The sequence below is a fragment of the Rattus norvegicus genome, chromosome 5 (assembly GCF_021556685.1).
Source record: "Rattus norvegicus strain SHRSP/BbbUtx chromosome 5, alternate assembly SHRSP_T2T, whole genome shotgun sequence".
Classification (NCBI taxonomy): Eukaryota; Metazoa; Chordata; class Mammalia; order Rodentia; family Muridae; genus Rattus; species Rattus norvegicus.
The window spans coordinates 2,362,854-2,379,424 of record NC_141538.1 but is presented as its reverse complement, the minus strand read 5'-3'; the positions used below and the strand labels follow the sequence as shown (position 1 = coordinate 2,379,424).

The 16,571-nt window shown below is 37.4% G+C and overlaps 1 pseudogene; it reads left to right on the top strand.

Moving 5' to 3' along the window:
• Window positions 1-10,814: 10,814 nt before the first annotated feature.
• Window positions 10,815-11,138, top strand: LOC148005560 (ATP synthase peripheral stalk subunit F6, mitochondrial pseudogene; annotated as a pseudogene).
• The last annotated feature ends 5,433 nt before the right edge of the window (window positions 11,139-16,571 follow it).

Here is a 16,571-nt window from a genome sequence, read left to right as displayed (position 1 = left end):
TATGTGCATGTATGAAATGAATATAGAAGAAGCTTGGTCACATTAAACAAATCTCAAAATGACCCTTGTCTCCAATACTATGACTGCTGGAAGGTTAGGTGTATGAGAGGGATCTTCTGGTAATTTTAGTATATGGTGAGGTCTTTGCGGCATACTTCTACTATAACAGTACAAATATATATGCCAAAATTGAGTATGACAATTTACAAAAATACTATTTAAGAAATCTTTTAACAAATTATCATACTGTAAATTCAAAACAGAATCCTGCAATCTGTGGGGATTTAATTGCGGGAGAAGGTCAAAATATAAAACATCTGCCTTTGGTTATCTTAACAAATTATTGGCATCACTTTGTGAAACCTTAAATAGACGATTTATTGTTATTTCATTTTGTTTTCTTTTTTCTTTATGTTTTCTTTCATAATCCTTTAAGTAAGCCCATAATTTTGTTTTGGGACCCATTTGTAGGTATTTTAGGCCACATGGAAGGTACCATTTAGAAATCAATTCAGTATTCAATATATTATTTACAAATCCAAGAGGTGTTGAAGAGGAGATGGCTTCCAAGAATCATGTGCTTACCTCAAAGATTGAGGATGGAAGTCTATAGAGCAAATTCCACAAAACAAATAAATAAGCTGAGTGGGTATAGCAGCTCGCCTTTATAGTGGCAGTCTGAAGGTCCTTGTACCATGGGTCTCAAGGAAAGAGGTTTAGCTTAGGTACATAAAATTGTTAACTATGAGTTCAGCGAGCCCACTTCAGAAAATTATGTACAGAGTAATCAATTAAAGTATCTGGTATCAGTTTTGAAATTCCACATGCTTATGTACATAAATATTCTTATGCAAGTATGACATACAAACAAGGATGTGCATGACACACAGAACATACTCAGAATAAAGAAAGGAAAGTAGGAAAAAAGGACGGAAGCAAAGAAGGGAGAAATTAAAGGAAGGAATGATTAAAGAGTCATTATTGCACTACCAAGGCTGCCATTCAATGTAAGGCAGAGTTCCCGACTCTGCTGTCCTATTCTAACATTATTTTACTGTCTTACCTTTGAATCTCTGACAAAGGTTCAACTGTGAGACAACTGTTGCGAGCATGCAAGGAAGACCAGGCTACAAACCCAGAAGAAATTAGTCAATTTCATCTCAGCAGGTCAGATCCCTCCCTGACACCTTGTTGTATCACTGAGAGGAAACAAAAATTGCATCACCCATTGAAGTCCAGGACGTTTGGATTTGAAATAGGCATTGTGTGCAGGTTGTTCCAAGAGAATCCTAAAATGTTCTTTCTGTTTTACCTGATAGCATTGTGATTAATGACTTTACTGTTGAAGTTTCTGGATCATTGAGTAAAATTTAAGGTCACAGGCACATTTTCACTCTGACTTCAGAACATTTGTTCACTCTGTGCTCTCAACACCAAGCTCCAAATGAGCATCCCCTATGAGGGGTATGTTTCCACTTCGATGCCACAGTTACCATGGACCCAAAAAATAAAGCCTTAGTCACCTCAGCTATCACTCACCTTGTCTACCCTCACAAGGTAGCTTCCCCTCTAGGGCTTCCCCCTCACCAGAAAAACCTCTTTCATGAGCTGATTTATGGATTAGTGAATACGGTACATTCGGCACAAGTTTGTAGATTGGAGATCAAAATTCCTATAGCAAGAGAAAGACTGAATGGGAATGGCAACCTACCTGTTATTCAGAGAGCATTGTACCCCAGGAACAAACTGGCTTTCTTGACATACTGGTTTTCCAGCAGCTCTGAGTTTCATTCTAAGACCTTGCCTCAATGAATAAGTTACAAAGGAATCCAGGAACTCACACAATGTCTACCCTAATGAATGAATGAACATGAATATGTTTACCATCGCACATGGAAGACATACCTTCACACTCATGCAAAACACACACACACACGCACACACACACACACACACACACACACACCACAAAACAACACAAATCTATATACATAAGAAAAAATTAAATACCTTTCACAGAAATTCATTCCCACACATGCTGAAAAGCCACAATCAATATTAAAAGATTCCAATATCCTAGTAAGTGCAGAATAAACTGGGAGCTAGTAACAGACAAGTTCTCGGACAACTACAAGTCAATGGCAAGCAGTCAGCCAAGCATCTGTACACTTTACCTAGATTCTGAAGGAAAATACACAATTCAGCATGTCAGTGGTAGGCAGGAATCCACTATCAAGTGGCAACCACTCAGCCCACCTTGCAAGGGGGATCCTTGGATATATGCATTGGGAGGTGCCTATAGAAACTAAGATTGGAACTCTTGTACATAGTAGCGAGGCAGAAAGTGGCACCACTAATAACCTATCCACTACTAAGAATCAAATCATATGATCTTTAAGGAGACAAGAATTAATACCCATGAAAATCCCCTAGAAAGTTAGTGCCCAGATGTTTTGTGCAAAGGAGCACGTTTTGCATTTTAGATGTCTTTACCACTGGAGTCAGAGGCTCAGAGTAAACCAGGGTATCCTAGTTCAATATGTATGGACTCATCTAATTTCAGCAAGTCTCAGATGGGAATGTGAACTTTCAAAAGAAAGAACCCATCCTCAGGACTACTCAACAGAAGCCCTATGATTTATATATTTCCAGGTCACTGGCACACTCTACAGTTCTCAATCTTAAGACTACAATAAGTACTCCAACCTGAGATTATAGGCTCTGCAGACCTCAGATTTGCTTGCTGAACACACTACTCCAACCTCCAATCCAACATCAATCACCTGACCCAGCTTCTGCAAACATGAACAAACATGGAAATATATTTTAATTACCACCTTGTTATATTTCCCTACATAACTTTATCTCCTTTTGCAGGCCATCAGCAATGTTACATAAATAAATAAAAGCAGGGCTGGGGAGAGAATTACATTTGTTCTGTAAAATACTTGCTGAGCAAGCATTAGGAACCCAGTTCAAACACAGAATCTATATTAAAACAAAACAAAATGGGTGTTCAAGTACATACCTGTGACTCAAGTACTGAGGAGTAAGAGCCAGGCATATTCCTGTGGGTCACTTGCCAGATAGTCTAGTTGAACACCAAACCAGTTCTTAACTCCCTCTGAAAAAAAAAAACTAAAAAAAAAAAAAAACAATAAGCAGTTTTCTCTTGAGGAAAGACAAATTTAAAGTTGCTCTCTGGCTTCTACACATATGTTCAGATATACACATGCACTCAATACATATTTGTGCCTACATACATGATTGGTAGCACAAAAGCCCTTTTACCTACATGTCTTCATGGCATCCAGGAGCATGCAGGGTAATTGACTCCATGGAAAGGACAAAGAACCTGGAAAGCTGGGGATTGATGTGATTAATAATCTGGTGATTTGCAATATCTGCTACACCAGGCCATATCAAGCTTCGACAACCAGACTCAGAGATGAATAATATTCAAATAACTCTTACCTTATTTGGATTAACAGATGCACAAAAATTAATAATATTCAAAATAACTCTTACCGTGTTTGGATTAACAGGAACCCTCTCATACTCCCTCAACAAGGATTAGATGTAGATAATAACCCAAACAACTTTTAAGCTATCTCCATGAATGAAGCCATGCCACGTCCTTTCCTATGTCACTAAGCTAATACAGGCAGTCGATCGAAAGAATCCATCTTCTTTGAAGAAATACATATTTGAGTTAAATGTCATTGCAATTGTGCCTTCATGTGCACTGGAGATTGTGTAACACCAGGAAACTTTTCCCCCAAATTATATGGTATTAAATACCATATATGAGAATAAAGTGATTGATATCAGACTCCCAAAATTTGATCCTGCAAGTCAGGCTAAAGTTAGTTTTCAGTCTGAGCTATTTACACATCTATTCTCTTCCTGCCATGACACCTGCAGGAATCACCTCAATGCATATACATTTAATAAATAATAAATGAGTAAGAAAAATAAATATTTTGGCTTCTCTACAACAGCCCAGAGAGCACAATTCAACTGCACAGTGACTACAAGACCTGCTCCTTTCTTTCACTTTGTCATTTGAAGTAGTAATAGGTAGAATTACGTACTGCCTCTGCTAAAGTGGATATTTCTAGTTTCTTTGGAAAGTTAGTTATAGCAAAGAATATTCTGCTGGAACACACAAGTAAAGGGATATTTATCTGGAGCATATATGTTAGAGAATGTTTTCCTGAAGCAGACACAAGTGAAAATATGATTTGATATAGCAAACACATGATAGAACCTTGGAAATAAGGAGTATAAATAGGGACCCACAACACTGGGAATTGAGCACTGAGCATTTATTTGATCTGCTGCACCTCACTATTCTTTGCTAACAATACACATGCATTGTTTCACCTTACCTAGCACTGCTGAGTTCAACTTGTAATAAGCAGCCATTAAGAGAAATTCTCCAAATAACTTGTTATGGGGTTCCTATGATGGCTTGCTACTTCCACAATCTCCCTTTATTTTGGTCAGTGAGCCCATCAGTTTCTTTAGAATTGAACTATAGCTGTCTGGTGTCTGCCTGCTTGAGGAAAGGACTATAGGTACCAGTTCATGCCTGCTGTCTGCCTGCCTAGAGGACTGATTTTCAGCTGTTGATTTCTGTTTGATGTTCCCTACAGGACTGAACAGCTGCCAAAGAAGATAGAGCTTTCCCTCAAAGAACTATTGCTAAACAGGCTCACTGTATCCTAATAACTTTTCTCTTCCAATACTTCTGTTAGGTGTGGGGCTAGAGGAGAGCTTGAATCCTTATAAAAAGTAGATTGAAGAAAAAAACGGCATGCTACCCAATGCACTTTGTTGAACAGCCAGCACCTATGTACTAGGTTACTGGTAATTACTATTAGTGTAACTGTGCTGATATTAATGGCTAAATAAATATCAAAATGTTCACCATCTCCTTCTTTTGAGCACTGGATAGGATAAGATGCTTTTCACTGTAAAAGGCAGATCTGAGAAGCCAAATCTGTCACCCTGTGATGTGGAAGGACCCAGCTGTTCCTTTTTGTCTCATGGTGAACTCTGTACAAGAGGCAGGGGCAGAGTGCCTCAAGACTGTCTGCCTATTGCATGGATTGATAAATATCCTGAACTTATCCCCTCCCTTCTAATTGTCTCTTTTATCTTTCCAATGCATACAATGTTAGCATCAAACCTGCAGTATTGTCAACTATCCAAGTGAACCAGCTGTTCATTTTATTGCTGTGAACAAATACTTGAAATAGACAATTTAGAGGAAGAAGTGCTTATCCTTCCTAGAAATCCAAGGGGATCATCCCATCACAGAAGCTGGAAAGAGATCAACTTGTCATATTGCATCAACAGTCAAGAAACTAAGTCAGAACACAGTGTGCATCAGCTCTTTGATGGCTACTCATGATTGTCAACTTGACTATACATGAACTAAACTATAATCCGGTAATGGAAGGTACATCTGTGAGAAATTTTCTGCTTGGTTTCAAGTGGTTGAATCTGCTTCTAGTCTAGACATTTGAGGTGGAAAGACTACAGGATTTTGATTCAAATCTTGAAGTAGAAAGATTATCTTTCAGTCTAGGACATAACTATTGATGGAAGGCTATATAAGGAGATCGAAGAATGAAGGTTTTGTTATTTGCCTGTTTCCTCCACCTTGTAAGTTCATTGATTTCTTCACTGACACTGGATCCCAATTTTTCTGGATTCCATCATATACTGAAGTGTTGGACCCTCTTGGGGACCCTCAGTGTTTACCCACTGCTGAGCTTTTCTGATACATTTGAAAGCCCTTTCTCTTTAGAAAGGAACATCCTGAACTTTCTGTTTGGGCCTAGACTGTAACACCTGGGCTGTAACGTCTTTGATGTCAGTACTTTGTTTCAGTTTCTGTTTTCCTGCTGAGAATGTAAACTCATTTTTCCATTGTGCTTCCTGAGATTTTCCACCCTGTGAATTTGGGGTATATGTACTGTGAAGCTCAGTAAAGCATTGGCATTCTCTTAGCACAAATGATCAGAGTCTCTGCCTTTTCTTAAAATTAACCAGGCCTACTCGGTACTGTGGCCACTTTGGCGCCATTACTTAAGACCACCTGAAACAACCAACTTTGTGCAACTAAGAAATTATTACATTATTGTACTTTTTGTAGCCATTGTGGGATTAGTTGGACTCTAGATTATAAGCCATTCCAATACATTAGCTTTACATGGAGAGAAAGGTTCATTCTGCAAGTTCTGTGACCTTAAAGTACCATAATTAATATAAATTATAACCCCTCTCTCAATACAAGATCTACTACAGATTTCACAACCTTCCAGAATAGGTCAACCAACTCAGAAACAAGTATTCAAGCCTGAGGGCTGTCTTAGGATTTTACTTCTGAGAGCAAACAACATGACTAAGGTAACTTTTGTTGGGACATCTTTTAAGGGTGCCAGCTTACAGATTCAGAGGATCAGTCCATTATCATTAAGACAGAAGAATAGGAATGCCCAGGTAGGCATGGCACAAGAGAAGAAAAAAGTGCAACATCTTGTTCTATAGCCAAAAAGAACAAGACTGTCATCCTCAGGCAGCTAAGATGAAGCTCTCAAACCCAAGCCACCAATGACACACTTCCTCCAACAGGGTCACAACTCCAAAGACTGCCACTTTCTGGGCCAAACAAACACATTTTTTGCCCAAGTCCACATAGGCTTCTTTAAATATATGAGTATATAGAGGTCATACCTAAACATAGCATAATGTAAATTATATTTTGTCTAACTACAAGAGTCTCCAGAGTATTTATCAGTCTCATCAATATTAAAAGTCAAAAGATCAAAGTCTTTTCTGAGATTCATTCAATTACATAAGTTTAATTGCCTTTAAAGTAAATATCAAAAATTAGATGATGTATGCTATGTACATCAAATAATCTCATAGTGAATAAATACTTGGAAAAAGCCTCTCTGGATAAACTCTAAACTCTGCATCCCCATGTCTGATGTCAAAACACTGTTCAAAATTAGAACTTTTGACATTTTTTGTTGACTGCACAACAATTCCTTTTGTGAGCTTCCATTCCTGGTTAGCAGCTTTCCTCAGCAGATATACCATTGCTTCCCTTCTCAAATATTATGGGGTCTCCAAGGCACATTAAATGTTACAGCTTCAATTTGTAAAGCCTGTGATGCACATATCTATCCTCTGATTGACTTCACTGTGCTGCTGTTGTTGCTGTTGATCATCTCATGGTACTGGCATCTCCAATCCACTGTAGTTTTCCACAGCAACTATAATTTATCAATAACCTCTCACAGGCTTTCTTCATGGAAAACTTCTTTAACTCATTTTCATGTTCCCTTCAGTTTTTGGCCATCAACTGAAACTGAGACTGCATCTTTACCAATGATACTCCCTGGAATCTCACAGTGCCAAGTCTCAGCTACTCTCCATTTTCTCTTTATACCTTCAAACCACCACCACCAGGATGAATCTTATAAAGTACCAACTCCACTGTCATCATGAGGTAAAAGCTTGGCTGTCTCTGGAGCACAGCTTCATTGTGATCTCAGAAAATACTTTCCAGATTTTCCCACAGGGATGATGATTTCTTCCTAATCACAGTTAATTTCTTAGTTCAAGCTGACATCAATTGTCACATGAATCTCTTATATTGTTGACTCTAAATCCAGATCCACATGGCTGAATCTATAGAATTATGATGCTTTCTGCAACTAGAACATGACCATCTTTTCTTACTGCATTATTAGCAGCTTTATGTTTTTCATTTACTTCACTTCCTAAAATTTGCTATCCTAGAACTTGCTCTATGATTAACCTTGATCTCAGAGATCTGCATGTCTCTCTCTCCTGAATGCTGGGGTACCACAGGCCAGAATTTCAGTGTTTCTCTACTTGGAACATGGTGTAAAGAAGGCAGGCCTAGGAATCAAGAGATCTGCTTGCCTCAGTCTCCTGGTATTAAAGGTGAGTGCCATCATGCTTGGAACTAAGTTTAGCTGGGTGAGGTCTGGCCCAAAAATTATCACTCATTTATCTCATTGAATATAGGAGTCAAGTCAATTTCACTTGAACCAAACATATTATATGTTTTTTTTTCCTTTTTCAAATTGCTATTTTTCACTAAAATGCTCTTCACAGGATGAAACCAGAGGCTGATACACCTGAGAGCAGAGGTAAGACAAACTCTTCTTCTCTGAGTGACTCCCTTACAGTCCTCAAGACACACAAATCAAGGAGAAGTCTTGGACAGGACTCTTCTAGTTTTTGCCTGCATCCAGAACTGAGCGGTCACACAGCTCTCTGAACACAGATCAGGATATTAATAAACAGGTCTACAGGAGTGCTGACACGCAGGCTTATGAGAAGATCAAGATGCTAACAGAGAGAACAACACAGGCTAACACCAGAGACAGCCTGGTGGTGAGAGGCAAGTGTAGGAAGCTAAGAAAAGAAACCAAGACTATTTCATACCACTAGAACTCAGTTCTCCCTCCAAAGCAAATACTAAATATCCAAAAACACAGAAAAACAAGTTTATGATTTAACATCACACCTCATAATGATGATAGAGGACTTTAAGAAGGACATAAAAAACTCCCTTAAAGAAATAAAGGAAAACAGAGGTAAACAAGTAGATGCCCTTAAAGAGGAAACACAAACATCCCTTAAAGAATTACAGGAAAACACAACCAAACAGGTAAACAAAAGAAGCCAAGATTTAAAAACAGATATATAAACAATAAACAAATACAAAGGAAGAGAACCCTGGAAATAGAAATCCTAAGAAAGAGATAAGGAGTCATAGATGCAAGAATCACACATAATATAAGAGATAGAAGAGAGATTCTGAGGGCAGAAGATACCATAGAAAACATGGACACAACTGCCAAAGAAACAGTAAGATGCAACAAGCTCCTAACTAAAATCATCCAGAAAATCAAGGACACAATGTGAAGATCAAACCTAAGAATAAGCAGTATAAAAGAGAGTGAATACTACCAAATTAAAAGGCTGATATATATCTTCAACAAAATTATAGATGGGAAATTCCCTAACTTAAAGAAAGAGATAGGCCACAAACGTAAAAGAAGCCTACAGATCTCCAAATAGATTGGACCATAAAAGAAATTCCTCCTGTCACATAATAATCAAAACACCAAATGCACAAAACAAAGAAGATTAAAAGCAGTAAAGGAAGAAAGTTACATATATAGGCAGACTTATCATAATTAATCAGACTTCTCACCAGAGACTGATCCTGGGCAGAAGTCATATAGACTCTAAGAGAACTCAAATGCCAGCCCAGGCTACAGTATCCAGCAAACCTCTCAATTAACATTCATGGAGAAACCAAGATATTCCAAAAAAAACAAGGTTACACAATAACTTTCCAGAAATTCAGCCCTACAAAAAATAATAGAGAGAAAGCTCTAACCGAAGGAGAGAAATTTCAACCGGGGAAAAGAAAGAAATTTATTTTCTTGCATCAAGCCCAAAGGAAGTGAGACACAAACATAGTTACACCTCAAACAACAAAAATAACAGGAAACAACAACCACTTTTCCTTACTAGCTATTACCATCAATAGACTCAATTTCCCAATAGAGAGAAATAGGCTAACAGACTGGATACTTAAAGAGGACCCAGCATTTTGCTGCATAAGGAAAACACACCTCAGTGACAAAGACAGCCACTACCCCTGAGTAAAAGACTAGAAAACAATTTTCTCAGCAAATGGTCCTAAGAAACAAGTTGGGGTAGCCATTCTAATATCAAACAAAATTGACTTTCCATTAAAAGTTATCAAAAAGAAGAGGAAGAATTTCATATTCATCAAAGGAAAAATCTACTGAGAAGTACTCTCAAATCTGAATCCTTCTTTTCCAAATGCAAGGACACCTACATTTATAAAATGAACCTTACTAAAGCACAAAGCACACATTGCACACCACACAATAATAGTAGGAGATTTCAACACCCCTTCTCCCATCAATGGACAGATCTTGGAAGCAGAAAGTACAGAGAGACATGGAGAAACTAACAAATTTTGCACCAAATGGATTTAACATGTATTTTTAGCACACTTCGTCCTAAAACAAAAGAATATAGCTTCTTCTCAACACCTCATGGTACCTTCTCCATAATTGACCATAAAATCAGTCACAAAACAGGCATAAACAAACACAAGAAGACGGAAATGATCCCATGTATCATATCATCTTACTACAGACAAAGGCTGTCTCTTCAATAACAACGATAACCACAGAAAGCCCACATACACATGGAAGTTAAATAATGTTCTGCACAATGATAACTTTGTCAAGGAAGAAATAAAAAAAGAGAAAGGAAATTAAGAACTTTTTAGAATATAATGAAAATGTAGGTACAACATTCCCAAACTTATGGGATACAGTGAAAGTAATGCTAAGAGGAAAACTAATAACTCTGAGTGCTTCCAAAAAGAAACTAGAGAGAGCATACATTAACAACTTGACAGCACCCATAAAAGCTCTAGGAAAAAAAAAGAATCAAGTACACTGATTTAGGAAATAATTAATCTCAGGGCTGAAATCAACCAAGTAAAAACAAAAAAGAACTAAACAAATTAACAACAAAACTAGGAGCTGGTTGTTTGTGAAATTCAACCTGACAGATTAACCCTTAACCAGACTAACCAGAGGGCACAGAGAATGTATTCAAATTAACAAAATGAAAGGGATGAATTGAACAGTAGTGGCGGTGGTGACTCTGACAACTTGGGACTCAGTGCAAGTACCACAAACTAAACCATGATCATTTCGTGGATCTTCAGGCTCTCCTCTGTCCTTTGGTCAGCAGTCTCTGTGCAACTGAGGAGGAACATTGGTGTTACAGCTGTGGTGTTTAATAAGGAACTTGATCCTGTACAGAAACTTCATGGACAAGATTAAAGAGGTCAAAACAAAGCAACAGACATCTGGAGGACCTGTTGATACTGGCCCAGAGTATCACCAATATCTGGACAGAGAGCTTTTTAAACTTAAACAAATGTTGGTAAAGGAGAGATGGATAAGTTTCCTACCTTCAACTTTGAGGATCCTAAATTTGAAGTCATTGACAAACCCCAGTCTTGAGGAACATATACCATGTGGCAATTTCTAATAAATTAGTAGTAAAACTAACCTAAAATATTCAAATAAATATTCACTTTACAGTTAAAAATTGAAAAGGGAGACATAACAACAGAATCTGAGAAAATTTACAAGATCATTAGATCCTACTACAAAAGCCAATAATCAACAAAACTGGAAAATCTTGATCAAGTGGAAAATATTCTAGACAGATACCTGATATCAAATTAAATCAGGATCAAATAAACCATCTAAACATTCCCATAACTTCTAAAGAAATAAAAGAAGTTACTAAAAGTCTCTCAACTGAAAAATACTCAGGATAAAATGGGTTCAGTGCAGCATTCTATCATAACTCCATCGAAGACCTTATACCAATACCGTCCAAACTATACCACAGAATAGAAGAAATAGAAGAAACACTACACAATTTATTTTCTGAAGCCACAATTATGCTTATAACTAAAACACCCAAAGACCCAACAAAGAGCAAGAATTGCAAACCAGTTTCCGTTATGAATATCGATGCAAAAATACTCAATAAAATTCTTGCAAACCAAACCCAAAAACAATTCAAAACAATCATCCATCATGATCAAGCTGGCTTCATCCCAGGGATGCAGGGATGGTTTAATATACAGAAATCCATAAACATAATCCACTATGTAAATGAAATCAAAGGAAAAAAGAAAGATAATTATTTCATTCGATTCTGAGAAAGCATTTGACAAGATTCAACAACACTTCATGATAAAAGTCCTGAAAGATTAGGAATTCAACATTCATATCAAAACATAGTAAAAGCAATATACAGCAAAACAGTAGCTAATATCAAGGTAAATGGAGAGAAACTTGAAGCAATCCCACTATAATCAGGGAATAGACAAGACTGCACACTCTCTCCCTACTTATTCAATATAGTACTCAAAGACCTAGTCAGAGCAATCAGACAGCAAATTGAGGTCAAACTGACACAAATTGGAAAGGAGGAAGTCAATATATAACCATTAGGAGATGGTATGATAGTATATTTAATTGACCCCAATGATTCCACCAGAGAAATAGTAAGCCTGATAAACAACTTCAGCAAAGTGACTGGGTAGAAAATTAAGTCAAACAAATCAGTAGCCTTCTCAAAGGATAAACAGTGAGCGAAAGTAATTAGGGAAATGACACCATTCATAATAGTCATAAATAATACAAAATACCTTGGTGTAACTCTAATGAATCAAGGGTAAGATCTGTGTGACAAGAACTTCAACTCTCTGAAGAAAGAAATTAAAGAAGATCTCAGAAGATGGATCTACTGTGGTTATGGATTGGCAGGATAAATATAATAAAAATGGCCATCATGCCAAAAGCAATCTAGAGATTCCATGCAATCCCCATCATAATTCCAACTCTATTATTCATAGAGTTAGAAAGAGAAATTTGCAAATTCATCTGGATATCGAAAACTATCCTCAACAAAAAAAGAACTTGTGGAGGAATCACCATCTTGGACCTCAAGCTGTATAACAGAGCAAAAGTGATAAAAACTGTATGGTCCTGGTAAACAGAAAAGGAATAGATCAATAGAATAGAATTAAAGACCCAGAAATGAACCCACCCCTATGATCACTCAAAATTTGACAGTGAATTAAAACCATCCAGTGGGGAAAAAAAGATAGCATTTTTAACAATTTTTGCTGGTTCAATGGGAGGTCAGCATGTAGAAAAATGTAAATCATTCTATTCTTATGGCTATGTAAAAGGCTTAAATACAAGGGGATCTAGGACCTGCATATAAAACCAGATACACTCAAACTAGTAGAAGAAAATGTGGGGAAGAGCCTCGAATACGTGGGCACTCTGAAAAATTTCCTGAACAAAACACCAAAGGTTTGTGCTCTTCAAGAATGGACAATTGGGACTTTATAAAATTGCAAAGCTTCTGTAATGCAAAGGTCACTATCAATAGGACAAAATTACACCCAATTGATGGGAAAAGATCTTTACATATCCTACATCTGATAGAGGTCTCATATCCAAAATACATAAAGAACTCAAGAAGTTAGATTCCAGAGGTCAAATAACCCTATACAAAAAATGAAAAAATGTGGTACAGAGCTAAAGAAGGAATACTCATCTGAAGAACATTGAATGACTAAGAAGTACCTAAACAACTATTCAACATTCTTAGTCATTAGGAAAATGCAAATGAAAATAACCATTAGATTTGACCTTACACCAGTCAGAATGGCTAAGATCAAAAGCTCATATATAAACAGATGCTGGTGAGGATGTGGAGAAAGAAGAACACTCCTTAATTGTTGGTGGGATTTCAAGCTAGTAAAACCACTCTGGAAGTCGCTCTGGAGAGTCCTCAAAAAATTGGATACAGTACTGCCAAATGACCCACCTATACCACTTTTGTGCATATACCCAAATGATGCTTCAACTATAACAAGGACGCATGCTCAAATATGTTCATAGCAGATCTATTTATAATAGTCAGAAGCTGGAAAATACCCAGATGCCTCTCAACAGAGGAATGGATACAGAAAATGTGATACTTCTACACAATGGTGTACTATACAGGTATCAAAAACAATGACTTCATGAAATTTACAAGCAAAGGGGTGGAACTAGAAATGTCATCAGGAATGAGGTAACTGAATCACAGAAAAACACACATGGTATGCACTCACTGATAAGTGGATATTAGCCCAAATGCTCTAATTACCCAAGATACAATCCATAGACTACATGAAGGTCAGGAAGAAGGATGATCAAAGTGCAGATTCTTCAGTCGTTAAATGAATGAATAAAATTAATCATAAGAGAAGATATGGAAACAATATTTAGAGCAGAGACTGAAGGAATGACCATTTAGTGTCTGTTCGACCTGGGTATCCAGCTTATATATATATATATATATATATATATATATATATATATATATATATATATATATATATATATATATATATACCAAACATAGACAATATTGATGAAGCCAAGAAGTGCATGCTGAAAGCAGCATGATACAGCTGTTTCTGTAGAGGCTCAGACAGAGCAGGACAAATACAGAGGCAATTCTAGCAACAAACTTTTGAACTGAAAATAGTGTTCCCAATGCATAAGTTAGAGAAAGGTTTGAAGGAGCTAAAGGGGCTTGCAATCACATAAGAACAATAGCAAGCAATGGGAGCTACCAGGGACTAAACCACTACCCAAAGAATACACATGGACAGACCCACAGCTCCAGCCGCTTATGCAGCAGAGGATGACTTTATTGGGCACTAATGGGAGGAGAATTCTTTTGTCCTTTAAAGGCTGGACCTTAGTGTAGAGGAATGTCAGGGAGGTATGGCTGGGTTAGGGATGGGGAACACCCTCAGAGAAGTGGAAGATCAGATGGGATGGGGTGTTATGTACGGGAAACAAGGAAAGGAAATAACTTTTGAAATGTAAATTTTAAAAATCCAAAAATTTAAATATATAAATCAATAAATCAACAAGTAAATAAATAAATAAATAAATGAATAAATAAATAAATAAATGAGTAAATACTAAAGCAGAGAGCAAATACTTTGCCTTTCTGGGGCTCTTTCAAAACTTTCTTTTGCTATGCAATCAGTAAAATTTCTTAAGCCTCAGGTATATTCCTCAGAAAAGGACAAAAATATAGTCACATACCTGACCAAAATACCACTAAAACATTCTGTCGGCCACATATTAACATTCTTTTCCACTGAGAACTCCTAGGCATGATCTACACAAGCCAAAGCAATCTCAGTAACAAAGTCTTCCATATTTCTACTAGAATGACCCATTAAGCTTAACTTAACTTATTCCACAACTTTATAAATCCAATGTCCCAAAATCATAATTTCTCCAAATGAAAACATGGACCAGCCTATCATAGCAATAACTCAGTCCTTGTCATCAACTTCTATGTTAGGGTTTGACTGCTGTGAACAGACACTGTTACCAAGTCAACACTCATAAAAAAATTACTTGGGGCTTTCTTATATGTTGAGAAGGTCAGTCCATCATTTTTCTTGTAAAAATATAAAGAATAAAAAGGTATTGGTGTCTTTTACCCTGCTAGGTCTAGCACATTGGTGCCCCAAGATATCTGCTACACATCTTTTTAGTTTCAGCTTTATTAACTTGGGTATTTCTTATTTACATTTCAATTGTTATTTCATTTCCCAGTTTCTGGGCCAACATCCCCCTAACCGCTCCCCCTCCCCTTCTCTATAGGTTCTCTGCTCGTCATCATCCCCTCATTACCACCCTCCCCCTAACAATAACTTTTACACTGGGGGTTCAGTCTTGGCAGAACCAAGGGCTTCCCCTTCCACTGGTGCTCTTACTAGGATATTCATTGCTACTTATGAGGTTGGAGCCCAGGGACAGTCCATGTATAGTCTTTGGGTAGTGGCTTAGTCCCTGGAAGCTCTGGTTGGTTGGCATTGATGTTCATATGGGGTCTCAAGCCCCTTCAAGTTCTTTTCTAAGATTCCTTCAGCAGGGATCCTGTTCTCAGTTCAGTGGTTTAATGATGGCATTTGCCTATGTATTTGCTGTATTCTGAATGTGTTCTCAGGAGAGATCTACATTTGGTTCCTGTCAGCATGCACTTCACTGTTTCATCCATTTTATCTAGTTTGGTGGTGTATAATTATGGGCCACATGTGGGCAGGATCTGAATGGGTGTTCCTTCTGCCTCTGTTCTAAACTTTGCCTCTCTATTCCCTGCCAAGGGTATTCTTGTTCCCCTTTAAAAGAAGGAGTGAAGCATTCACATTTTGGTCAACCTTCTTGAGTTTCATGTGTTCTGTGCATCTAGGGTAATTCGAGCATTTGGGGTAATATCCCCTTACCAATGAGTGCATACCATGTGTGTTTTTCTATGATTGGATTAGCTCACTCAGGATGATATTTTCCAGTTCATAGAATTTGCCTATTAATTTCATAAAGGCATTGATTGATAGCTGAGTAATGTTCCATTGTGTAAATGTGCCATATTTTCTGTATCCATTCGTCTGTTGAAGGGCATCTGGGTTCTTTCCAGCTTCTGGCTATTATAAATAAGGCTGCAATTAACATAGTGGAGCATGTACATCTGTTATAAGTTGGAGCATTTTTTGGATATATGCCAAGAGAGGCATAGCTGTGTCCTCAGGTATCTCAATGTCCAATTTCTGAGGAATCTCCAGTCTGATTTCCACAATGGTTTTACCAGTCTGCAATCCCACCAAAAATGGAGGAGTGCTCCTCTTTCTCCACATCCATGCCAGAATGTGTTGTCACCTGGTGTGAGTTGGAATCTCAGGGTTGTTTTGATTTGCATTTCCCTTATGACTAAAGATGTTGAACATTTCTTTATTTGTTTCTCAGCCATTCAACATTCCTCAGCTGTGAATTCTTTGTTTAGCTCTGAAT